At 42.8% G+C, this 27,833-nt stretch overlaps 1 protein-coding gene and 1 non-coding gene across 6 annotated transcripts in view; both read right to left on the minus strand.

Annotated features, from left to right (window-relative positions):
• Nucleotides 1–27,833, minus strand: part of TIAM2 (TIAM Rac1 associated GEF 2) — a 216,277-nt gene that overhangs the window by 110,505 nt on the left and 77,939 nt on the right. For all 5 annotated transcript variants that reach the window (XM_031456597.2, XM_064486539.1, XM_064486537.1 and 2 more), the window contains exon 2: nt 22,804–22,901. The gene's annotated coding sequence lies outside the window, so the exon portion shown is untranslated. The remainder of the gene's footprint in view (nt 1–22,803; nt 22,902–27,833) is intronic.
• Nucleotides 19,269–19,340, minus strand: TRNAT-GGU (transfer RNA threonine (anticodon GGU)). The gene has a single exon. It is a non-coding gene; the product is annotated as a tRNA-Thr (tRNA).

Genomic DNA, 27,833 nt, shown 5'->3' on the forward strand with positions numbered 1-27,833 from the left:
GTAGGTGGGAGGCTCCTGGGTGGCTCCCTCAGCAGCTGCCCCTCTTTGTCAGGCCCTTCTGATGCAAGGGTCATGGGCCCAAGATGAGCACACACAGCACTGGCTCAAGCCCCCAGCCCAGCAGCACAAAGTTGCCCATGAGAGAGGGGCCCACTGTATTAGCCCCTCTCTTAAAGACACACGGAGGTGGGGATTCAAAGGTGCAAAATGGCTGCAGGTTAAAGGGGAGGCATATAAGTCAGTGGTAGAATGTATGCTCAGCACGCAAGAGGTCCTGGGTTCAATCCCCCCACCTCTATTTAAAAAAATAATAATTGAAAAAAACTTTTTCTTTAATGGCTCCAGGTTAGAAGCTCATGCCCCAGAAGCAGACTGTAACCTCAACTTGTCTTACTCCTTTAGACGTTAAATAGCTTAATTGTAAATTTCATGTTCTATTTCAGAACACATAGCCCTGGACCCTGTCTTTCCCAGGCACTGTCCACGAAGGCCTGCAGGTCTGCGGCTCACAGCAGCATTTAACAAACACCTGTTGAATTGAATGTAACCAACTTCACACGTTAGAAGGATGATCTGAGCACAAACTTAGAGTGAGAATCATCCTCAACGGGGTCTGGCTGAAAAACTGATGTATAAACCCACGCAGAAACATCTCAGTAATTAACACAGCACTGCCTAGAGAAAAGCCAAAAGGTAGGATCAATGTGTGTCCTGCCATGTGGGTGATGCTGACAGCTGTTCAACATCTCTAGTCAATCCTGCAGAGGGAAAACAGCCTGAAACTGTAGCAGGGAGAATTTATCCAGTATTTATGAGGAATTTATTGACAGCATAGGGTAAATCTCTGAGGGAAGCTTTAGAATTGTCCCTGAGGAGTTTGGCAAATTGAATAGATACTTACCTATTATGCTTCAGCTGTGATTTTTGTCTGAAAGCAATAGAATAAATAGTACAGATTTTCTGCAATTCAAGTTTAAAACTTTAACTGATAGAAAGCAGGCTGAAAATATCAAAATGACAGATTTCCTGTGAACTTAAAAAAAAAGAGAGAGAGAGAAAAAGTGAAAAGCCCCCAGCAGGAAAAAAAAAAAAAAAAAAAAAAGGCACACTGGGTACCCTAACCTGCAGTAGTATGTATCAGGTACACAGCTAACATGCAGTGAGGTCCACAGCTGACCAAGAGATAATTTATGTGAAGTCACTCTGGAATAAATGAAATGGTGCCAAGACTGTGTGTACTTTACAAATACGCTATGCTGGGTATACACTTTTTTTTACAATTATTTATTCATTGGATAATTATAATAAAATGTTGGAATTTTAAAACACTGATCACTGTCTCAAACATAAAAACAATCTTTGTCTTTCATTTTCTACATTCCCTTCCAATCCCCCATCTTATGAATGTGCTACGTAGCTCTTTAAGCTAAAATCACAAACAAGAATGGAAGGGGTTTTTTTTTCTTTTTTTAAATTGCATTCATGACCACCCCAGAAACGTCCAGCAGTGTGGAGGAATTTCACAAATACGTCATCACAATCTCGGCAGCCGCTGTGACCTACTGAATCCCACAGCAAGGCAGCTTTTAGAAGAAAACATCAAGATTTACCTTTTCTTCCTTTGCCTTGGACTGGCGGGTCAGACTGCCAAAGCCTCCTCTTCCGTGAAGCCTAGAGTTTATAGCAAAGTAAAGTAAAATCCTCCCACTCTGCTTTGTCTCTGCCTGCGCCGGCTGCCCAGATGGAGTGACACTAGGGAACTGAGAGGCAACCCCAGTTGACCAGATGGTGCTGTGAGCAGGGTGGGGGCTGAATGGTGATGGTGAGCAGACCAGGGGCATGGGGACACTGCACAAAAGCCAGATTTATGGCTGGGCAAGGCAGGGAAGGGTGGCTCAAGTTCTATCAACCATGAGATAGCAACAAGGCTTCTCACATCATTTCAGAAAGATTTTTATACTGAAATAGGAGTCTCATTGTTGGAAGAGGCAAACATTTCAGATACTGATAAGAGCTGGGGGGAAAAAGGTTAAGAAAAGGCCTAACCATTCACCACTAACAATATCTACTTGGTTCCCTTTATTTAGGGGTGGGTGGCTGTGGGGCGCTTCAATCACTGTTGGAGACAAATCTCAGAATCCTGGTCTGGTTTGTGTCACAGAACTTGGGTTTGAGACCTGCTTCCATCTCTTAAATAGCATGTGAGTCTAAGGTCAAATTACTTATGCTTTCTGAATCTCATTTTCTCTGTTTGCAACTTGAGAGATAAAAATATCTGTCCTACCTACTTCATAGATTGAGTATCGAGTGTGGAAAGATATGTGAAACCAAATAAAAAACTGAAATGCAGCACACATATACAGTACTATTATTAATTCTTAGCTATCAATTTAATTTGGTGTTCTATGAGTATCAGATCTTATTATAATAGTCTGCTGTCCCATATACTTTATTAACTATTAATTAAGTACATTATTACATATGTTTTATATATATATATATACACACACACACATACATTTGGAATTTTTCCAGTTCTACTGCCAGCACTTGTCTGATTTTGATCAATTCCACAAATAATTACAACACATAAAACTCTAATTTGTCAGACATGTCAAATATCAACAAAAACAATGACACAAGCCTTGTGTTTGTATTATTAGATAATCATGTTAGAAAATGTAAGAAAACAACCTAAGTGCTCACTGACCAACTGGCATGACCTTAACACGGTTATTCTCAAACAAGGCGATCTTGGCCCCCCGGGGATATTTGGCAGTATCTAGAAGCAGTTTCAAGTTGTCACAACTGGGCTACTGGTGCCTAGTGGACAGAGCTCAGAAATGCTGCTAAACGTCTTATAAGCACACAGGACAGTCCCTACAACAAATGAGTATTTGACCCATATGTCATTAGTGCCAAGACGGCCTTAAAGTCTTACTGCTTACCTCATTAAAAACACTCAAATACAAGAACAAATATGCCTAAAAATCTATAACAAAATCATTCAAGCTCTGGCAAGGATCCCAACTTACTAACAAACTCTATAAATACTGCCCCAACTTGCTTGTCTCGTCTCGTGTCGATGAACGGCACTCCGAAGGCATGAAAGCCACAACTTGAAGGAGCTCGTTGCTCATCATAAGAAAGCCTGGACGCAATCTGTATAAAGCGGCAGGCGAAAGGAACATCTGGTCTCCATAGGAATAGTGCTCAGGGAGAGTAATCCTTACAAATGAAGTGGGCAGAAAGCAGGCTGCCGCTAAGGGCCTCAAAAGCCAAGCATCCATTGTGGGGCCCCATTGGGTCTATTTCAATTCAGCAGGACTCCTTCCAAATGCATATTAACAGATGAATGGACAAACCAATCTGCAGCAAGGAACAGGCCCTCTCCCTTGGCAGGCACGGCTGGTATTCACCAGGGGAAAAGCAATAAATTCCACGGAGACAATAGCCCAGCTTTCTGCACAGTTCATCACCTTCCTAAGCCAATTTCTCGCAAGTCGGGTCTCGGCACTCACACCTGTTTTTATAAACATTTTAACATCTGCAGCACTGCTTACAGAAGTGTGTGTCCAACTATGGGTTCATGGCCCATTGTTAGGTCATGAAATTCATTTAATGACTTGATACCAGTATTTTTAAATGAATAGAATGGAAGAGAAGAGGAAAAGAAAGAAAAGCAGCAGAGAATATAATAAAATGGAAAATAGAGGACTGCATCCCAGTTAGGGTAAAAATTGTTTTATGACACTACATTTTTGTCTGTGTGCTCGTATGTTTGCCTGTAAACTGGGTTGAGAGGTAAAATTCTGTCTTCTCGAGTAACGGTTCAAGAAAAGAGCTTGAAAACAATGGCCAATTGACCCACACATGGCAGTTTCGTCAGAACGGTACATCCATTTTAACAAGACCAAGGGACAACCGAAGTCTAGAGAATCTCGAAACATTCAAAAAATCACTGCCCCAGGCAAGCACTTTCTCTGGAGATAAGAAGAGTGAGAGCAAAGGACTCCCCATCACCACCAAGCAGATCTGGGCCCCACACGTCAGGCCCGGGGTCCTCACCCTTCTGCAGTCTACCATAGAAGAGGAACTTTCACTGGACATTCAAATTCTTCCTATGAAAATTAAAAATGACCCCATAAAGGTAGCCACAGAACTGAGCCTTGAGGATGCGTGGGAGCCTGCTAGAGAAAGAGAGGACAGGCCAAGGCACAGGAAATGGTGCGTCTGCAGACCCGGGTGCTCCAAAACCACTTGCTGAATCTGTAAGTGGTTGAATCAACAAGCGAATGAAACGGAAGGGGGAAGCCCCCAGCTTGTTCAGGAAAGGGGACAAGGGAGCAGGGGCTGAGCACAAGTGTCGAGGACAACACTGAGAGGGACGAGGAGGAAGAGGGAAGCGGGGGAGGCGGGATGCAGGAGACTGACAGTCACAGCCATCACCCTCACACCCTCCCCCACCGTCCCCAGGAGCAACACAGTGCAAACCATCTCCTAGGGACACCGGGACACTATCTGGGAAGGTGTCCACAGTAAGCAACAGCTCAAAGATTAGAGTGGAAAGCATCACCAGGCCAGAGAAGAAAATGTTCTTAGTGTTGGCAGAAACTTGGGGAACTGAAGTGAAATAAGAGTCCCACTCACCAACTCAATATGAATCTTTGCAGACCCTCTCATATGCCCACCTGTGTGCTGGGCACCAGGAAAGAAACAACAGCGATGCATGATCTGATCCCTTCCCCCAAGGGGCTTATCAGCTGGCGGTGGAAGGGGGAGCACTTATTATCATGAAACATTAGTGGAACCAATAGGTGAGTTCACAACAACTTTAACAGCAGTGAGTTTATGGGCAAGGTGGCGGGACCAACCCTCCCACAAATATTACTGGTATGTTTCTGGAACGTCAGTGAGCTGAGCAGCCCAGCTACAGCTGAGCCATCACAGAAACTGCAAATATTCAAGGATATTTTTTTAAATCATCTTTTCAATAAAAATTATAGAATTAACATAGTCTAAAATAAAAGGATCTGTGTAAAGATAAAACTTCTGTCTTCTTTTTCTTTCAGAAATTGTCAAAATGTATCTCATACACTTTCATCCAGTAGCACAGATTTTTTTTTTAACATCAGATGTTGAATTCCACTCTGTGATTTTTTTTGGCGGGGGGGGGGGTGTGCAATTAAATTTATTTACTTATTCATTTAATGGAGGTACTGGGGATTGAACCCAGGACCTTGCGCATGCTAAGCACATACTTTACCACTGAGCTATAGCCTCCTCCTCCCCTACTCTGCATTTTCTCCCAAGTATACTTCAAGTCTCATCCACAATTTGGCCAACATCTTGGTCTCTGTTCACCTTGGACAGCTTTGGTGACTGCCAGAACCAAAGATTCACAAGATTCAAAATGGTTAGCACAACTTTTGAACAACCCTTTCTTGTAACTTTGAAGGACATGAGATTCAAAACTGTCCATGTGACTCTAAATAAACTCGCTTTTTTAACTTTTAGGAACATGAGCCATTCCATAACAAGCGAATTCAGACACGGGCATGTACCTCCCAAGTTTCACACCAAAACTGAAACAGAAGATCACGCACTGGAATCCCAGGATATAACCACACGGCTTCTCCCTGACTTGGAGCCCTGTCTGTAAGGCATGTGCTCCAGTAAATCAGAAGCAAGCATCACACCCCTCAACCTCAGTCATACTCTGTGACCAAAATATACCATGGTCATTGTACCCGGTTATTCTTGGCAAGGTATCTCCTCATTATACACTGTTCCATTTAAGTTGAAAAATGAACAGCTTTAAACCACACATTTTTTCCCCTCATTTAAATAGGACTTTCCTCGCCCTCATAAACGTCTAACTATTCTACTCCAGCTCGGCTGGCAGCCCGATTTCAGCATTCATTTCTGTAAGTCTGTGTCTTAAAGCCACAATGTAAGTTGTTCTTGGACCTGCAGCTAAAATTAAACCAATCACTGCTGGACTTTTCCATAAATCATTTATTATTCATAACAAACCTGATAAGATTTTAGCTAGTAACTTCACAGAAACTTGAAGGAAAAAAATGAATAGTGTTAGTACGTATAGTTTAAATTTCATAATTTATAGGAATTTAAAACTTTCGAAACCTCAAGTGGGAGCAGCAGACGGAGGGGGAAGCGTTTAACACATCCTGAGCTGCTGTGTGCCAGGGTTACCCGGCACAAGAGCCCTGACAGCTTCCATAATCATCCCTGTTTTACAGGAAAGGGAATATTAGCCTCCAGGGATTAAATAATTTGACCAAGATCACTAAGGGGCAAAGGTCAGCATCCAACCTGGATTTAATTTTTTTTAACATATGCATCACATCAATATAATTTTAATGTTTTTCTGTACTTTCTGAATCTGAAAATATTCCGTATCTTTCAAAAAAAAAAAGTATAATTTAGCTTTCAGACTCCTCGTTTAGAAGGATGGCTGTGATCCATGCCCCTTTCATAAATCCCTTTCCGTAGAGGCAGCCCTTTCTCCAGGGAGCAAAGACATCCACAGCTGGGGATGGGACACGAGAACGAAATGAAAACCCAAAATTGTGAGTTACCTAAGGAACTTCAACATTAAAATGCAGCTCTTCTGTTCTACTGCCTTACAAAGAACATTGCACAAATGAGAATTTTGTTCTCTTGAAAGTTGAAGCTGCATGCTCATTATTCTAAGTATCAATTATAACTCAGAACATAGCCTCCTGAAGGCTGTGGGGCTGGGACGCGGTGATGGCCAAGACCAAGTGTGTGTATCGGCAGCGGGGACTGAAAAACCACAGAATAACCAAGGGGAATCGTCCTCAAGTTTCAGTTTCATCTAAGGCTAAGCAATTCAAACACTGCTTCCATAATAAAGAAACACATACCACAGGATAAAATATAGGAGTTCAAGAATATTTAGCATTTACATTAGGTCACTTTGGCCACAACATCAGATAGCCTGAGCAGGACACATTTCCACAGAATAATGCAATAAATGTTCACTGAGCAACCAGTCTGCACGGGAACTATTCTAGGCCCCAGAATATACCAATAAATAGACCTCCCCTGACCCAAAAACTCCCAGTCATGGAGCTTATATTAGAGTGGGGAGACTGCACAGTAAACAAAGAAAGGAAATAAATTATGTATTAGAAGATAAGTACTTTTGCAAAAAATATAAATAAAGGGCAAGGGGGGAAAGGCAATGAGGGGGGAGGGAGGGGGCTTTAAGTTTAGAAAGAGGATAAAGAAGGCCTCATTGACAGGTCACATTTAAGCAAGGACTTGCAAGAGGGGAGACCATGTGGATTCCCGGGAAAGAACATTCGAAACAGAAGGTGGGAAGTGCAGACACCCTAAGAGGTGGACAGGCAGGAGGCCGGGGCAGCTGAGGGGGTCAGAGAGGGGACAAGGAGCCAGAGGGTGCAGCCCAAAGGGACTTCAAGGACACTGGCTGTGACACTGAGATTAAAAGCCATGATCAGAGGGGGGTGAACAGAGAGGGCTCGTCACTGCAGGCATATTTCAAAAGCACCCCCGTGGCTGCCCTGTGAGCAGCAAGGTGGGGGCCAGGGCCTGCTGGGCTGGGAGGGTGTTTCAGGTGAGAGGCGCTGTGGGCTGGACTCAGGTGGGATGGGTAGGGAGTGGTCTGAGTCAGGAACAAGGGAAGGGAGAGCCAACAGGAGTCCCAGGTGGATAGGAGCGAGTGGTGACAGGCCAAGGATGACCCCACAATCTTCATACACTGTGGTGGGGAGGAGAGAGCTCAGTGTTAGAGCGTGTGCTTAGCATGTTCACTCCCCAGTACCTCCACTGACAAAAAAATAAAATAAATAAAAATAAATAAAATTTAAAACAAAAACATACACTGGATGAGTTCCCCGAGGGAATAAGTAAACAAAGGGACGACCAGAGGCCCAAGCAGCCCCGGGGCACTGCAATGCGAAGAGGTCAGAAAATCAGGGGAAACAGAAGGGGTGGTCAGTCAATCAAGTGAACAGGAAACCAAAGGATATGCTGCCCTGAAGTCCACGAGGAAGGGGCTTTTCAGGGAGGAGACCAGGAGCAAGTACCAAATGCTTCTGATGGTTCAAATACCAACGGCTGAGAACAGAGCTGGGGAGGCTGTCAGTGAACTCGACCAGAGCAGAGTCCAGATGGAGAAGGCTGGAAATTGGAGTGCGTTTGAGGATGAGGTCAATGAAACTGAAGATGGCAAAGAGAGATAGCTCGTCAAGGAGTTTCACTATAAAGAACAGAAAATCAGATGGTAGCTAGGAATCCCCAAAAAAATAAGGACTGGGGGATGTGTATGTACGTGTGTGTCTGTCTGTGTGTCTGTCTTTGGGAGAAATCCCAGCTTGTGAAGGGAAATGACTGGAGAGAATTTGCTGCCGCAGGAGAGAGGGGAACTCTAGTGCTGTCCTTCAGTAGCCAAAGGGGAAGGAGGCTTCCTCCCATGCCTGCTCACGCACCAGAGAGGGCACCGGCCCTTGAGCATGGACCTTCAACTATTAAAGAAACTCCAGAAAAACATCTAAGAAGAACTAATACTATACACGTATGGAAAGGCATGAGGACAAAAGGGCACCAACTCTAGCAAGGCACTCCTTAGCATGTTACTTATCACTGTGTCTGCCTACAATTCCCTTTTCTCTCCCCTGTAAGTCACATGTGGGGGGAAAATGGTTAAACGAAGGCTTTTGCTAGGTTCCAGTTACTTCTGGGTTATTGTTGTGTGTTTAACTTTTGATTTATTTGTGATCATCCTATCAATTACCAATGCAGTCTAGATGCAGATACATACATGTGAATGTGTGTGTGTGTGTGTGTCCCCTGAATGTACGCACACCTTTCAAAAAGCTGTTTACTCTCTACTACCTCTTGACATCACGGGTTTTCCTGGCTTATGGCTGTCTGTGCACAATGTTTCCTTCCACTTGTCACTCCACCTTCCAGGAGAGGCTACAGATGACTTGAAAGCAAGTGTATTTTCATTCTCTCCACTGAAGAGTTTCTTTTCATTGGCTTTAATAGTATAGTTTTTGTCTTTCCCAGACCATACACTCTGCCTCTCTTTAGCCGTCCTTCACAACCCCATCCCAGAAGCCCTACTCCAACAATTCTCCAACGAGAGATGGGTCACGGTCAAGTACAAAAACAGGACGGGGATCGTTTTCCCTTTCCAGTTTTGTCCTGAGATACTCAGGATTTGTAAACCTTTATTTACGTTTCAGGAACGCCCTGGATCAACTTCCTCCTGACACTGTCTGCAGCACTTACCACATGGCTTTCCTAGAACGAAATGATGACTTCATCTATCACTTTATATGTAAAGTTTGTTTTCCCAAAAGGGCCTCACATTACCTTGGCACCAAAGCTAAAGTTCATCTGCTGTCTCTGTTCCCTCGCAGGGAACTCTGCTGTCAGGCACAGAACTAATGAAAATGGCAGTCTTCTATCAGAATGGGATCACGGAAAAAGAACTCAATCTAAGGCTGAAGCAGGAAGAGGCTGGCAGATGAAGTCTAGTCAAAGCTGTCTTATCACGCAGGTTAACACACGGGCACCTAAAATTCCCTCTAGCGTCAATGACCGCCAACTGCGCGTATGGCTTTGAGCCTCACTAGCAGTCTGACTATAGCTTTAAACTAGTTTGGTTTGGCAAGTCGGTAAGTAGGTCTGTAAATCGATGAAAAAAAGGAAGAAAGGGAGGGAGGAAAATGGATGTGTTATGTATACACACATTTATACATACACACATATACATGTCTCTACCTATCAATTTATAAAGCTACATCAGGATGTGCTATAGTATCCCAAATTAAAGAAAAAGACAGCGTAAAGAAAGACTAACAAGATACCTGGATCACGTCCCAGCTCAGAAACTTACCCTCTCAGTCACTTTGGACAAGCCATTTCAGTTCGGTGGGTCTTCAGTTTTCCCATTTGAAAAATCACCTTAGGTCCCTTTTCAGCTCTACAATACTGTGGACTATAAATAGCTGACAATAGAGTGCGTGATGTATTCCTGGGACACTGACATTAATGCCTCCTACCATTTGTGAGCCCATCTGAAACAGGACTGAGTAATCAAAGACACTCCACCCAACATTACTAAAATTCAAACTCTTATAAACACAGTGTTTAGTACCTCTGTGTGTCAACACTCAGAAATTCAGACTTGTCTACTACTATTATTATTTCTTTTCCCTATCTCTAAAATCATTGCTTTTCTTTCAATTTCATACCTTTATCTTTTTTTTAGTCTTTCCAGATAAGCCATTTTTTTTCTATTGAGTTATAGTCAGTTTACAAGGTTGAGTCAATTTCTGGTGTACAGCACAGGTTTTCAGTCATACATGAATATATACATCTATTCGTTTTCGTCTTCTTTTTCACAAAAAGCTACACAAAATCTTGAATATATTTCCCTGTGCTATACAGTATAAACTTGTTCCAGATAAGCCATTTTTACCTTGGTCCTTTTTGAAAGTACACTTAATTTCTACTGAAAAAATGCAAATTATCACTTAAAACTAAAATATAGGTCCAAAAAGACCTTGCTCTGAATGTTCGGTAAAAAGGAAATGATTTTTTTTTTAATGTGACAGTTGATCTAAGGGAGCTCACTAACGTGGTTTATTATCTCTACGTAAATGAGTCTTACAAAGTGAGGTAGCCCTGGAGGCACAGACAGGCATAGAAAAGTGACCCATCAGATATTTAAAGGACACGAGTTGTCCCCTTTCAGCTTCTGTGTTGTTCCCACATCCATTCGACAGCTACTGTAGGAAGAGTCTGCAGAGACCCTGCCCTGACTTGAAACCTTGGAAAAGGGGAATACGCTCTTCTCAATCACAAGCCGGGACCACCAAGACAGAATCATCTGTTTCACTTAGTGGTTAAGTGAAGGACCACTTTGGAAGGATAACGTCTTGGCCAGAAGCCCGGCGCTTATCTTCCACTCCCAGGCATCCTGGATCAGGCCTGGTGGAAGGCGAAGGCTTTGCAGGTCACTCCCTCCGCACTAAAGCATTGAAAGAAAGGTGTTATCTGTCTGCGTGCGAAACACTGTGTCGATATGGATTGGGGTCGTAAAGCTCCTCAACAGACCTCAGCTTCTGTCTGCAAGCTCTGGTAAACATCAAAGTAGTTGACAGGTGTTAATCTGACTGCACGAGAAGGCGGGCGGCACTTGCTCTGTCCTGCTCCGAGTGGCTGCCAGCCCTGTCAGAGCCACGCTTTCTACGTTCAAAGGAAGAGTAACAAGTAAAACGTTCCCAACGTTTCTGTTAGTTGTGACCTACCCGGAGGGCCCTCATGCTCCTCTGCCCCTAAAAGGCATTTCTGTAACGGGAGACAGGGAATTGACCACGTACGTAGGATACACCCACAGAGGAGACACACACGCTGCAGAGGCACACTCATCGCCCGCCCGAAAATAACTCATAGCCTCATTCTACTGCAAGTGAGTATAAAGCTTCAGAATCCCTAAGTGTGACGGAGGGCCACAGTGCAACGCGGAAACGTGTTAGGAGAAAGCCCAGCAGCTGTTTTGCAGTATACTTACTTTCCAGAAATTCTATAAATAACCTGCCAAGTTACAATGACTTCAGTAAAGCTTCCTATTTCTGTCTCTCCACCTACCAATTTTCTGAGAATTACATGCTTGGCCAAATGAATGTAGAGCTGAGAGAAGCCCTCGGCTGAGCCAGGCCCCTCAGTCCCTGCTGATACACTCAAAGAGTTCAGACCAACGCCTAATGAATGAGCTGCCTCGGAGGGCCGATGCCACGAATCAATCATTCTACTTAAACAAAGTCCTCCCCACACCCGCATTGCAAAGCACTCCACTTCTTTTTCAGAGAGTTCAAGACAAAAGTTAAGGATAAACATTAATAGAGAGTGAACATCAAATTACAGGTTGGAAAAGAAATTCTTTAATCCAAGGGGCTCACTCAGCCCAAAATTAAGGCCTGATGAAGTTCTATAATAACCAGGAAACTATAAAATATCACCTCTGCATACATTTTCAATTCCCTTTGCGCCCTGAAAGAATTAAGGTAGAGATAAGGTAATAGTCATTAGAGCATCAACGTGATTGGAGTGAGAAATGGTACTTTCTTGAGATATCAGGAGACATAAATCCACACAACATAAACCATCTGCTTTGGAAGAGTTAATTAATTAGTAAAGCAGGACAGGCCACTGCAATCAATCCCCAATAGATGTGTGACAGCACACAGACACTCCAATTTAAAGGCAATATGCCCTCACGCACAGCAATGTGTGCAGCCCAAGTCCAAAATCATGTAAAACAAAGAAAAGTCAGTGCACGATGAAATACTACCAAAAGGAACCTCCCAAGAAACATTTCTAGCTCACACAGAAAATGAAGCCTCAACTGCAGAAAGGGGAAAGAAACATCTATCACCTTACCTTTGCCAAAATTTGGCTGTAGGCAGTTTTTCTCCGGCTCTTTGAATTAGCCGGCCAGGTCTCCCCAAGTCAGGCTCTACGTACACATCCACGGACCTGCTCTTCTGTCTGCCCATGGGGAGGCAAGAAACAGCGTCTAACACTTCAAATGCTCGGCCGTTAAGAGCTAAAAACAGATTCTGTGCAATGCTGGATATATTTTTGTCTGCTAGCTACACACCCTCATCATGTTCAATTTTTTCCATTGGTGGAAGAGAATGATGCAGACTTAACCAGAAAGTGGTTTTCCATGGGCTGCCTGCAGCGATCGGCCAGGACGGGCCTGCCACCAGGCCCGGGAGCCGCCAGGCCGCCCATGACTGCGCTGCTGTCGGCCCCGCATTCCAGAATTACCACCCAAGTTCCGTGGGACCGTGGCTCCGGCTCCAGAGTTTGCTGAATAAAGCTTTACTCACTCGAAGGGCTACTCCGCTGCTTTTTTTAAGCCTTTTAGCAGGCAGAACGCACACCTACCATCCTTGTGTTGAGGGCGGTAGTAAACATTCTGTCTCCAAAACCACAGCTGGAATGTTACAGTCATAAAAAAAAAATCCCTGCCTCATGAGCAGCCCTTCAAAATAATTTTGTGATTTGCAAAAGATCCGGTGTACACATCCTCCACGCTCCATGCTGGAGTTAATTTGCTTCCAAGTGAGCTAAATGACAGTGCCCTACACTGAAAGTCCCTGGTATCCCAACGGGTCCCTATTTTCTCAAAACTAGGCATTGCATCGCCTTAAAAGATAAAAAGCGACAGGCCAGAGGTTCAAGAGTTTTTAAGTCTTGCTGTGTCTTTTGCTGGGAGACCTTCAATTTAAAGTATCCCCCAAAGAGAGGGGGAGGGTATAGCTCAGGTGGTAGAGAGCATGTTTAGCATGCACAGGGTCCTGGGTTCAATCCCCAGCACCTCCTCCAAAAACAAGTAAGTCAACCTAGTTATCAACCCCGACAAAAAAAAAAAAGTAAATAAATAAATAAGATAAAGCAACATTTTCAGCTCATTTTATATGAGTTATTGGGGAGGGGGGCTGAATGGGAAAACAGGAAGACATCCCTGTAGTGTTCACATTTCTGAGATTATAGTCTATCTAAGAAAACAGTCTAAGCAGACGTTTCCAAGTTGTCCTGGACAAACACGTGATGGCAGCTTTTTAAGAGAACATTTTTGGTTATCTAAAAAATGTGAATGGATCTATATATGCAACAGACAAGGTTCTTACTTAAAGACAAGATTCTACTTTAGACAAAAGCTTTTAATTCCTTACCCTGCATGAAAAATATTTATGTACAATACACACACAGCAGAGTTTTGTTTCCATGTAATTTCCATGTACTTAGTACATGCTTGAAGATACACTTTCTCATCTTAATTGACAAATAAGATAAGATCTTACATAAGATCATCAGTCCAAGAGTTAAAAAAGAAAAAAAAAACTAGTCTAATCTTTGTAAAAATTTAAATTAGTGAACCCAGAACCGAGGAATTTTTAGTGCCGGTGGAGAGGGCTGGAAAATCCGCTACTCCAATCCCCTCAATTTATAGATAAGAAACAGAGACTTCAGATGACTTGCTCAAGATCACAGAGCTGGTCAGCTGCGGGCAGCAGAGCCGGGACCTGCCACCCCAATAACCACAACCCCCGGGACTGAAGTCAGAAGGTTGCCACGGAAGCCCAGTCACATAACAGAAAACATGGGAATTCCGAAAATGGTGACGTGTGTATGAAAAAAAAAAATTCCCTGAGTAAATACAGGAGAAGAAAGAGTGCTGTCAAGTCACTGAGCTCCTGTCCCTTGAGATCCAGCCCCATCACTTCTGTGACTAAAAAAAGAAAAGGAAAGGAAAATAAAACATCAGCCAGCAGAAAACCAGCGTATTTCTCCTGTACAAATTTGAGACAGAAGGACCGCTCCTAGGTGGGAAGGGAAGAGGGGAATTATGTCAGAAAGAAGGAAATTTGGAGACGTTTCTGAGGGTGGAAAAGGCATCAGAGGAACGAAACTGCTGAAACTGGTGGAAATGTTTGCACGCCCCTATTATTCCTAAGACAATTCTGACCTTTTGAGACATTTCATATGTAGATCTCTCTAAGCCAGAACTGCCCTAGAGACAGAATTATCAGCAATATTCCTCAGACACTTCCAGTGGGTTTGCATTGTCTGGTTCCATTTTTTATCACTGAAGTCACCCAAATAACTTTAATTCTATGAATTTATAGGGTCACTTGGGGTTTCAAACTATGTCAGATTTTTCAAGTTTTTTTCAACTTCATGCAACTACAGCAAAATACTCTCCACTGAGTACTCCATCCTAAAATTACCCCAAAACCAGCGTATCTCCACACCGTAAAACTAGACTCATCTTTCGAATCCGTCATTCTGACATAATAATACAACAGGACATGTGCGTTAACAGGCAGCTAAAATTGAATTCCTTGGCAAAGATCTCTAAGAATTATGTAAATTACTACTTACGAAGAACTCTATCCTCAAACACACAATGCAAAATGACACATGTAAATGCAAATACAGCAAAATGTTAACAGTTACAGAATTCAAGTGGTGGGTTTATTGTTCACTATACAATTCTGTGGACTTCTGTATTTTTGCAAAATTTCTTAATAAAAGGTTGGGGGAAATGACATACATACATAGACATACACGCAGTCAAAGCCACAGAAAAAGAAGAAAGTGGTTGCCGGGGTGGGGGGGGAATGGGGAAAGGCTGGTCAAAGGTACAGACTTTCAGCTACAAGGTGACAAGGTCTGAGGATCTAATGTGTAACACAGTGACTGTAACTGATCACACAGCTCTACGTTCAAAATAGAACTTAAACGTTCTCACACACACAAAAAGTGAAATGAGAGATGTGCTAATTAACTAGATGGGGGGGTTATCCGGTCACAATATACATGTATCAAATCTCCACAATGTACACTTTATGTTATCATTTTATATGTCAATTACACCTCAGTAAAGCTGAAATTTTTAAAAAATACCATGTTTTACAATATGCCTAGCCGAGGCTAAGCAAAAATTGTTGCTAATCTAATTGTAATGAAGGACATGGATATCTTATACTCTTCTGTCACGTGACAAATCATAATTAATAAAAAAAAACAGGCCACAAAATGTGGAAATATCTCAGGCATCACAGTAGGCGTGAGTTAGTCATCCATCTCTTAGTAACGTACAAGCCTTCTGAATCCCATTACCTGCATCGTAAAAGGGGGTGGATAATAATGTCTATCTCAAAGAAAAATATAAGTCAGGATGTACTAGTCTATAAATAGTTATAAGAAAACCTGACATTAAAAACACAATTTTCAGAGAAATACGAACTCTCAGAAATAACCTCTCTGCTTAAAAATCAAAAAACTCAACTCCTTCCATAGGTTCCCTTTTGAGGTCAAACACACAATGAAGCAGAAAGAATATCCCATTAAGTGTCATTCTTTATTGATAATCTATAGTCAATTCTAAGGGCTCCATCTGGTTAAGATGTGTGTGTGTATATATAAATATGTGTGTGTGTATGTAAATACATACACACACACACACACATCTGGTGTATACACACACACACATATATATATTATAATAGTAATAATAATAAAAGCTAAAAACATAAACTACTTTTATCCAAATAAGATTCCAAAAGATGATGTAATCTCTCACAAATACAAACATCCACCTTTGAGGAAATTATACAACTGAGCAAAAAACTCCACAATGTGCTCAGCTGCGGAAAGAGCTCTCAGTCTGCTGTTTCTGATGGAAAAGAAATACTTCAAATAACATGGGCAAAAAGCCCGACAGAACTTGAGTAATGCCGCTGCAAAAATGTCGTAGATGAATGTGATACAAAAGAAAAGGAAGCATGCGAAATATTCATGTGAAATCCCTAAAATCCAAAGAAATATTATGGGGAGGGGTGACTTTTCTCCCCATTTCCTCAAAAGGCACAAATCTAGTAAATCTGTTTCTGAAACCAAATGCTTCCGAATTAGCCCAAAGACAAAGCTTGCACGGCTGACCTTCAGACCCCAAACTGCCGTGGTTTGAAGGTTATACCTCCCACATGACGCTGGAAACCCACACGAATGTACAACTGACATGTGCAACTTGTCTGCTACCCGACATCGTCCCCGGGGTCAGCAGAACTGCTCAGGGCCCAGGCAGTAGAGTCCCCCTGCCCTGACCTCAGACCCTGCTGTGGGACACTGGACACATCACTTAACTTCTCAGCTTCCCAATCTGTAAAATGGGGATAATACTATGACCTGCCTCACAGGTTCTTGTAAGGATTAAGTAAAATAATGCATGTTGTTTAATAAAGGCCTGCCTGAAAATGCAGACTCCACAGAGCAGAGATCTTGTTTGAAGTGTTGACTGTTAAGTCTAGTACTTGAAAAGTGCCCGGCACATGGTGAGCACTCAAAAAATACCCACTGAGTCAGTGAAGGAAGGACTGAACGAATGGGAGATGACAGTGATGGTGGCAGCGGTGGTGAACATGCAAAGAAAAACTGCATCTGTCAGCGTCTACATCTTGAGAAGCCTCTAAAACCCCTTTATTATAAACTACCCTATGTTATCGATGGCCATCGAGCAAAACATTCAGAGTTTCTGCTTGAAATTCCCCAGCTGTCCCTCTGTAGTGCTTCACATTCCAGGCTGCTTCGGCCTCAAGAAGGTGCCTGAACAGCCCAAGGCCACACATGTTTAAAATCAATAGTCAGTTTTACGATAATTCAGATTGCAATACTAGCACAGTGTGTGTCGCTTTAAAGGCACAATAAATCTAAATTCCATAATACAAGTTTTTCTAAGTGTTTCAAGGTATCAAAAAAATTTTAATGGAGACAGTTATGAAAATGAGAGATTTTATGGAATAAGTATTTATAAAGTCCAAACAGTACCTTACATTACATAACAAGCAAGCCCTAATAATTTATAACCAAATGACTGGTTAATTACTTTTGTAAGAATGAGCAAATATTAAGTGACATAAAAATTAAGATTTAAAGGAAATTCTTAGAAAATGTTTTCCTTTAAAAAGACTTCTTTCTCTATGTCCTTATATCCAAACTAAATACACTTTAACAACTGACAACACCTAACAATGTATGCATTTTGAAATCAAATAGAATGCTTTTTAACAAGTAACAGGTGATTTTTTATATAAGTGACAAATTCTGTATTAAAAATCAGGCTACCAAAAATAAAACTACAAAATGAGTTTCAGCTAAGGTAAAGTAAAAGCTTTTAGTAGAAAAAAGTCATTTAGGCACTATGCTTGTAAAATCCTGGCTTATAAACACTAACCTCTAGACACATCTGTTTACAACCTTTTTGAAGGAATATATTGGAATATTTAAGAAAATACAAGTAATCTGTCCAGAATTAAATGTAATTAAGCACTGTGGTATCTGCCTCTCTCTCCACTCACATTTTCCTTTTATGGACTGAAGTGAAACAGTATTAGCTGAAAGGTTCCTAATCAGTTTAATTCAGAGAGTAACTGAATCTGAGTTTTCGAGGAGACGGTACAGGTCATCTATCTAGCCTGGTCTTGCCCCTAATTTGAGAACTGCCTCCAGTATCCTGACAGATGGGCCCCTCTCTTCTCCCTAAGTACACAGAGTGATGGGGAGTTCACAGCTCTATTAGGGAGCACATTCTATCGTTAAATAACCAATGGATAGATGAGAACTCCTTCCCCAGACATCAGTCATCCTAGAAATTCCACTAATTAGCTCAGTCTTTCCATCATGAGCCACACCCGTCCTCCTCCCCTCTCCCACCCAGTTGCCCTGCAAATAACGAAGTCAATGGTCACCGTTCTTCCCTGCTCTCTCTCTCTTTCAGTTTATCTTCACAACGAAGCCAGAACCAACTTGGAAAATAGAACAGACAGACAACACCAGATTACATTTTTCATAAAAAATCAACCGCACACGGAGGAGAGTCCTAAGGCTTCAGTCTGCGCCTGCGGGAGCGAAGGGCGCAGCTCCCGTAACCCCACTCGGAGTAAATGAGGCTACCAGTCCTCATCTCTTCGGTGCCACAACGTCTGGGGGATGTTGGGGCTCCACTGGGGAAGGCAGGAGGGAACGTGGCTCCAGAGTCCACACACGTGTGTAAATTACACACCGTTCCCGCTTCGCCGAGCCAGGGGACCCAGCGATTCTCTTAAGGAAGGTACATGAGGTTTCTTCTGAAAGAGAGGAAATGGCCTAAAATAAAAGCAAAAGAATGGTGTCTGAACACAGAAGGAAAACTGTACCGTACGGATCAGGGATCAGAGTCTTATACCTTCAGGGATGTTTAAAATGTATGAATGAAGCAGGTCTGAGTGCTGAGTTCTCAAGAGACAGAAACCATTTGTTTGCAAGTGAAACTCGTACAAAGGCTCCTCGGCACACACCCCACAGGCTCTTCTCTGTTTTTCTTAAACTGTGAAGCACTACAGAAACATCTTTGGTTTTTCCACTACTGACACAGAAAGAGATCAAATGTTTTTCACTTTTCTCCTGATTTTACTAGAAGAAAAACAACTTAAGTCAATGAAAAACGGCCAGTGATGCTCAGCATTAAGAAGACGGCATGCAGTGGTGGGGACGGTGGCCAACCGGCCCATCCCAAAGGGCCAGAGCTGCCCGACTCTGGCTCTCCACTGCCACCTGCGCACAGAAAACTCTGTGCTGCCAGCTAAACACTGAAAATGCTGCTTTCATGTACATTTTTTCCCCTTTAACAGAGGCACTGGGGATTGAACCCAGGACCTCGTGCACACCGAGCACATGCTCTACCATTGAGCTATACCCCTCACCCCCCTAAATTTTTCAGGCTCTAAAGGCAGGAAACTAATTTAAATTTCCTTAAAATACTTGTCAGGGACACAGTTGGCAGGCCCAACAAAGCATATTTACCCACAGCCCCGAACCAGCCAGAAGCTCACCAGCTTGCAACCTCTGATGCAAATGATAAAACACAAACAGGAAAATTTCAAACCCTGGAAAAGGTTTTCAAAGAAAACAACCAGCAGTCCAAACTCCCTGACTTCAGAAGGCTACGTCCTGGGTCTCGAGGGACATCCATCTCTGCCCTGCCAACTTGGCCAAGACAACCAGACATGCAGGCATGATTTTGGAGAGGGGGTCATTTCTACAGAAGAGGCATCATGAAGGACCCCACAGCACATGGCACCCACTTTCCTGGGGAGTGGAGAAATCCTTTCTGCAGAACTCCTGATCTGCAGCCAACCAGCCTGGAGACACCACAGCCGCCCGGGAAGTTCATTACCACACAGGGCCTCCCCTCCCATCTTCCCACAGTTATTAAGAACATCCTTCCTTACATGGAACCCAGTGGTTTCCTTCCACTGCTGTTCATTGGTCCCAGCGCCTCCTCAGTGCTGGTCATCATGTGTGCCTCGCTGTCCCTGGTCCCTTACACGGGAAGGGCAGGAATTACACTCCCTACTCAGCTGACTGCTTTCGCTGCCAAATATTCCATTCCCTTCATCATGATCAATAGGACACCATTCCCAAACATTCCTAACCACCATCACTCTCCCTGGAGAGCAATATCCTTCTTAAATCTAAGGCCTGGAAGGTGAGAATGAAAGAAACCAAAGATTAAGAAGCACCGAGCCAAAAGCGTTACTTGTATTTTAATATTTTATATTTCTCAAAGCAATCCCCTTTGGTTTGTATTATTATTACTATTTTGCAGGTGAAGACACTGAGGCTAAGCAGAGTCAAGTAGTTTTCCAAAGGCCACAAAACCAGTGCAAATGAAAACCTCAAACCAAACCTGTCTGATGCTAAAGAGACAACAGCATTGCTACACTTACAGAAAATGGCGTAGCTACAATGTGTTCTCACTATTATAACTAAAGTTATAATTATAAGCAAGTCGACCCTTTCTGGCGATCTCAGGAATAGATCATGGTTTTCATTCACGTAATACAGAAACAAATTCTCAAACTTTATAAATAGTACCTAAACCTAGTTAATGGATTTAACATGTAAAAATCCAAGTACACACTGAATAAAATAGGAAGTCATATAACATGTATCTTATACTTAGTCACAAGCACTCTATGAGAAAAATGCTTTTCATACCCCTATTTTACAGAAGAAAGCCCTAAAATCCAAAGAAGTATTATGTGGGGAGGTGACTTTTCTCCCCATTTCCTCAAGAGGCACAAATCTAGCAAGTCTGTTTTCGAAACCAAATGCTTCCGAATTAGCCCAGAGAAGACAAAACTTGCACGGCTGGCCTTCAGACCCCAAACTGCCATGGTTTGAAGGTTTTACCTCCCACGTGACACTGAAAACCCACACGAATGTACAACTGACACGTGCAACTCGTCTGCTACCCAGACATCGTCCCCGGGGTCAGCAGAACTGCTCAGGGCCCAGGCAGTAGAGTCCCCCTGCCCTGACCTCAGTGAGGGAACAAGTCATATTTTAAAAGAAAACTACTGACTAGACACAGTGAATCTTCAAAATCTCCTGCAGAGCTAACAAATTTCTCACTGTCTGACACTGAGCAACTTACACAGCGAGCTGCATTGAACTCATCATGCACTTAGTCTGACAGCATCTCGGTGCCCCAGACACCACTCTGGCTGTGGACCACCTGGGGAACCAGACAGATAAGGGTCCTGAGCTCACGGAACTTCTGCTCCAGCGACAGTGAGGCTGGACAACAAGCCGAGAAATAACTACCCGAAGGAGAAAACTGGGAGGGAGAGACAAGCACTTTGCAGGGAATTAAAACAGAATGACCTGTGTCGCAGGGGGCTGGAGGGCCACCTGAGACTGGGTAGCTGGAGGTGGTCTCTGGAGGTAGTACCTCGAGTTGAGATCCAAAGAGCACAAAGCAGCCCAAGAAAGATGAGCTAATTTTGGCCCAGAAAGCTCCTGCTTGTGTCTGTGTCTGTCAGTAAAACAAGCGTGAACTGCAGACCCTGCAAATGTTTCCAGGGAATGACTTGCCATCATTCCAAATGCTGCTTTGGGAACTGTTCAGCTTTCCCTGCAACAGCCAACGAATCCACCAGTAAGACGCCCCAACCAGAAACGAACGACCTTCATATCAGAGGTGGAAGCTTACATTTCCCTGGTGGTTTCCTAGTGTCCGAGTCTCCTGAGCTGTCCTGATCTTACAGCTCCAACTGGAAATGAGACAGACTAGTCTGTTCTTCAGCAGGAAGCCCTAGTTGGCTTGGAGTTGAGGCATATGCTCTATTGGTATTTAACATCTAAAGAGAAGGAAATAAATACTTCCCAAGTGGCAACTTCTCTACCTAAGTTCCCAGAGAAGATGGACATATGGTTTTCCACACAGAGAGAAGCAGCCAGCGTATCAAATTAAAGTGCCTTTAAGAGTTACCCTATGACCTAGCAATCCCACTCCTGGGCATATATTCAGAGGGAACTCTAATTCCAAAAGATACATGTACCCTAGTGTTCATAGCAGCACTATTTACAATAGCCAAGACATAGGAGCAACCTAAATGTCCCTCAACAGATGACTGGATAAAGAAGATGTAGTATGTGTATACAATGGAATACTACTCAGCCATAAAAAATGAAATAATGCCATTTGCAGCAACACAGATGGACCTAGAGATTTATCATACTAAGTGAATTAAGTCAGACAGGGAAAAACAAATATCATATGATATAATTTATATATGGAATCTGAAAAAATCTGATGATATAAATGAATTTACAAAACAGAAAGAGTTGCAGACATAGAAAACAAACTTATGGTTACCAAAGGGGAAAGGGGATACAGATAAATTAGGAGTTTGGAATTAACATACATATATATATAAAATAGATATAAAACATAACAATATATTTTAAAATAAGTATAAAATAGATAACCAACAAGAACCTACTATATAGCACAAGGAGCTATATTCCATATCTTGTAATAACCTATAATGGAAAAGAATCTGAAAAAGAATATATATATATATATGACTGAATCACTTTGCTGTTCACCTGAAACTAACACAACATTGTAAATCAACTATAATTCAATCAAACAACCAAACAAACAAAAAACCAAATTAAAGTGCATTTGTAATCAGCCACTTGGATTTGGCACCTGCTGCCTGCAGGAACCTCAATTACTCGAGGAATCCACACCAGCTTTCCCCACTCAGGTCCTCATACCAAGAGCAGTTAACAGAGCTACATGGGAAACAGACACATAAGAAATATAGACTGGCATATATTATCGCCTTTGTACAAGTGCCTCAAACTTACCCCCAGAGGAAGTGTGGACCACGCCTAGTGTAATCATTCATTCATTCATCTGGAAGAAGCCAGCTGAAGAGGCATCTTTGCAAGTCAAGCACAAAGTCCTGGCAAGAGAAAACAAAAACACAGAGGTGGTAAGAAACAATTTTTCAAAATCAGAATTTTGTTTTAGTAACTTTAATAGTTTGATTTCTCAGTAATCTGCTGTATCTTGGGCTTGATACAAAAAGGGAGCATCTAAAACAAAAATCAAGAGTTAAGTGATTAACCATAAAGGAAATACAAGGGTCTTCCCACATCCTGTTTGGAGAAGTGGATTTACTGCTTCATCCTCTAATTTATATGGCTAAGCCATTTTATAGTTAGATACATGGAGGGAGGGAAAGAGGAAGCAGGGAGGAGAGAGGCAGGGTGGAGAAGGAGGAAGAGGAAGGGGAGAGGCAGGGGAGACAGACAGGTAGAGGGGTGGATGGTTGGAGAGACAGAATGAGCCTCCTGTTTTCAAGCCACCACTCCACATGCCGAGGACAGCAGCAAATAAGAGAGGATGTCTCTGCTCTCACTGAGCTTCATTCAAATCAGAGGAAGCAGTCAAAACAAATACGTAAATAAATAAACAAGAAAAATATCCTAGAGTGATACCTGCAATACGGAGACATGAGACTGGATAAGCTAGTGAGTGACAAGGATCTAAATTAAAATGGAAGATCAGGAAATGGCAACTAGGCTGAGCTCTGAATGCTATTTTGAAGTTAGGAAAACAATCCCCTAGACAGAGGGACCAGCCAGGACCCTAATAAGAACCAGCATGTCAAGAGCAGTTAGCATGAATTATGGGGCAGAAAAATCCCAGTGCAAGTGAGTGGAGTCAAAGGGTCAGAGTTTCGTTACTTACTAAGCAGGTGACTTCTGGGTCCTCTCATATTATAGAGAATAACACTTTCTTCCTAGGTTTGATATGCTGCCCAGGGATTTACTAAAACCCCTGGCCCTATTAGTCAACCTACCAAAAAGTACTTCCCTTTTCTTTCACTGTTTAAAATGTTAAACTGGTTGCTTTTAGAGAATAAGACTTGTCTTTTTTTTTTTTTTTTTAACTATAGGTAATTTACAATATTGTGTTAGTTTCAGGTAGAGACATCTTTTTACAAAACATGATTTCACCTCCGCTACATACACAAGATACCGTGTTATGGTAATAATTGTGTACTGTGACCCACAACTCAAAATCCTTGATAAAGAAAGCAGACTTTGGAGCGCAAAGGAGCAGAGTTCAACCCCTAGGTTCCCCATTACCACCCGAGCGATATCAGTCTGGTCATTTTAAGTTGTCTGAGCCTCTGGTTTCTTCAGCTATGAAATGGAAATGATGTCTACTTTGCAGGGTTATTCTAAGTATTTAATAGGATACTGCACATAAGATACTTAATAAAGAGGTTGTAACACATGAAATACTCTAAGTGGCAATAAAGTACTTTCACTGTGAACAGTCGCTATTGGGAAAGGCGTGGTCACCCCCAACGATTCATGCTACAGAAATACACTCTATAACTGGGCACAGTGGAGAGAACAACTTTCATTTACAGATCACAGAACAGCCTATGGGTGGACCTTTAAAACCAATCAAACTCCTTCTGTCTACAAGTGAGGATTTAAAGCTAAAAGAGGTAGACTGATTTGTTCAAGGTGATATAATTAATTTAAAGAAAATTCTTAGAAACCTAAATAATAGATATATTTGGTCAAGAGTACTCGCCTTATAAGATAAATCCTAAACAGACATAGATTTTAAATTCTCTGTGTAATTAACCCAGTATAGACAAGAAAATATGTTTAAACAAAATGGAAAATTAAACAAGCTTCCGTGGACTCTTTCTAAATACATGATACTGACAATTTTTAAAAGCCAAGAATTCTTATCTCTTACTGATGGCCTGATAGATGGTTACTTACTAAAGAAGAAACTATAACATATAGTATCTGCCACACTTTAATTTTTCCAATGACAATAACAGATAAGAACATTCTCAAGTACCTACTATGTGACAGAAGTTTCCATATGTCTCATGAGTGTGACAGGTGCTTGTTCATACATTTGCATAAACTGTTTCCTGCTGGAAATGCCTCCCTGAAGAAGTCCTAATTACCCCTCAAGATCCAGCTTAAGTGTCTCCTCTTCCATGAAGCCTTCCCTGACCTCCTCTCCACCTCCTGCCAAGACATGAATTATCTCCCACTCGTTCACCTCACCACTCCAGTACAGGCAACTGCATTGCAATCAGTTCTTTTTCCCTTGTCTGTCTTCCCTGGTAGATTCTGACTGCTCTGAAAATAAGGTATCTTACTTATCTTTGTTTTTCTGATGTCTAGCACTATGCCTCACACAGAGGTGCTTAATAATTGTATGCTGAATGGATCGATGGAAGGATTGATTCATTAAATTGCTGGTACAAAGTGATTTCACTTTTAGACTAGCCTTCTTTTCCATCCCATCACTGTGACTTAATTACAAAAAAAGAGGTTATAGTCTAACTACTGTATGTCAACTTAGCTAGGCTATGGAGCCCAGATAAGTCTGGCCAAATACCAGGCTGGATGTTGCTGTAAAGGTCTTTTTTACATGGAATTAACATTAAAATCAGCAGCCCTTGAGTAAAGCTGATTATCCTCCAGTAATGTGGGTGGGCCTCACCCAATCAGTTGAAGGCCTCAAAGCAAAGGCTGTGGTTTCCTGAAGAAGGAAATCTGCCTCCAGTTGGCAACACAGAAACCTGCCTGGGGTCCCAACCCCCTGTCATGAGGAACTCTAACTCAGGGCTGCAATATCAACTTTCTGAATCTCCAGACTGCAGGCCTGCCCTATGGATTCCGGATTTTCAACCATCCCCACCCTCATCACGTGAAACATTTCCTTAAAATCTCTAGATAGACAGACAAATAGGCAGGCCCTGCTGGTTCTGTTTCTCTGGAGAATCCTGATTAATAAAATTACTAATCATTTTGGATTGAAATGATTTGAGGTAGGATTATAGAATGTTTAAGTTTAGAGTACACTGATTTAAAATCTGCTCATCTTGCAGCTGAAGGGAGGCCTAGAAAGGACAAATGAGCCGTGTCGCATAGATAGCGGAGAAGAACCAGGACTAGAACCGAGCTCACCAAACAGCTACCTCAGCTCCGGTCCCGGAACAGATGACAGTGGTTTTGTCCCAGTGGCAAATCAGCAGTTGCAAAGTGCCCGTCCTTGGATCCCAGTGCCCCCTTCCTGAACTTTTTCACTCTCCGAGTGTATTCCACGGGCCACGGGAACAAGTGACTTTCATCTAGTTGGATGGACTGCAAGTCACCTTCAACAAGTGGATATTCTCTCAACAGGGTAGACTGGATGGAGCTGCCAATTAGCGCCGCGTTTTGAGGTGAGTCAACCGTGGGGCAGGTACTGCCGTCTCCTGCGACTACACAAAGATCTCAGCGCTGTGTGTAGTCTGTGCGAGGTGAACTACATCAACCATTTAACCCTAGGGATTCTACACGGTTACTTACACAAAGAGCGTGCTGGTATCTGTAGCAGCATGGAGGTACCCCGTGGAATAGAGTCAGCCACCAACAGATGTCACCCGTTCTTTTCAGCGTGGAAATCTACCACCCTCGAGCCCCGGAGCCGCCTGCTTGTCCGGGACGTCATTTTCACTTAACGTGAATTTATCTTACATTTCCCTCCCTTGAGTTTTGTGATGAAAAGCTGCTCAATTTTACAGTGCTGAGGATTCCGCCCCCGTGCCTTCCCTAAAGGCCAGATGTAACTGAACCTTCAGCTACATCACAGTTTAGGAAAAAAATAAATAAAAAGAAGTCCACACTAAGGAAGGGCTACAACGTTAATCAACCTAGAAGCCTACGGTCAAGCCCTGAGCCAGGCTGACAGCGCCCACTGTTCAGAAAACTTTCGCTGCCAGGCCAGCCAGGTTAAGGAGAAAGTGCTGGAGAAGAGAAGGATGAATGAGTACTTAGCCATGCCCTGAAAATATGCTCCCTGCTACCTAGCCAGGTAAGAAGAATGCATTTCTTGCCGAGAAATTTCTCTCTAAAATTCATGCCTTCTTTAAATTAAATCTCCTTTCTGACCACCGTCTCTCTGACACCATGTTGTAAAGTTTCTGGGTTTCCTTCAGCCATGCTCTCAGCCAGGCAGCTCCTCAATCCAGAGACAACTCAATGTCTGCAGTAAAACAATACAGCAGGTGGGAGGGCTTCCGGGAGCCAGAGAGGGGCTGGGAGTGAGAAATGGAACTCCTGTCCCCACGAAGCCCTCGCGTGACCCAGGTCTGCATCAGTTGACTGAGCCCAGGCACATCTCCATTCACCGGTGGGGCCTTGATTACCTCTGTTTCTCAGGCCCGTAGAGACTAATTGAACCAGCCACTCTGGGCCTCTGACTCAAGGGGATCACCATGTGCTGGATCACCTTCCTCAAAAGACAGTTTCCAGCAGCTTCTCGCACGGACACTGCCACACTGTTCCCGCACAAAGAACTCATAGAATCAGATGCTGCCTTTTACAAAAGAAGACACACAGTTGCCCAGGAGACTGCAGACGGTTAGAGAATCCATCCCTCTGACAAAGGGATGACTAATTACAATGAAAATAGCAAGTTTCAGTCTATCCTCCCCAAATGGCAGACTTCTGTACACACGGAGCACAGTCCTTACTTACCATGAACAAAATCGCAGCAAGTCCCTTGTTATTTATAAAACAGCTCATGTGAAACACCAAAAAACAAAAAAGATCAAGAAGATCTGGAAGCAGGACCAGGCGTATCCACTTGGGCCGCTGCACTCCCCAGGCTGGTGATCGGTCGGCCAATCTGGCCTCTGTTTAAAATAAGTGTTCCCTAAGGTTCCCACCAAGTTCATGTACCCAAGGACTAAATTTAAGGATGCAACAGTTGGCACATTATACCTTGAGTGCCTACATGCAGGCATTTATTAAGTTAATTAAATTCAATTCAAGAAGTATCTGTTGAACACCTGTTGTGC

Source organism: Camelus dromedarius, chromosome 6 (genome assembly GCF_036321535.1).
Source record: "Camelus dromedarius isolate mCamDro1 chromosome 6, mCamDro1.pat, whole genome shotgun sequence".
Lineage (NCBI taxonomy): Eukaryota > Metazoa > Chordata > Mammalia > Artiodactyla > Camelidae > Camelus > Camelus dromedarius.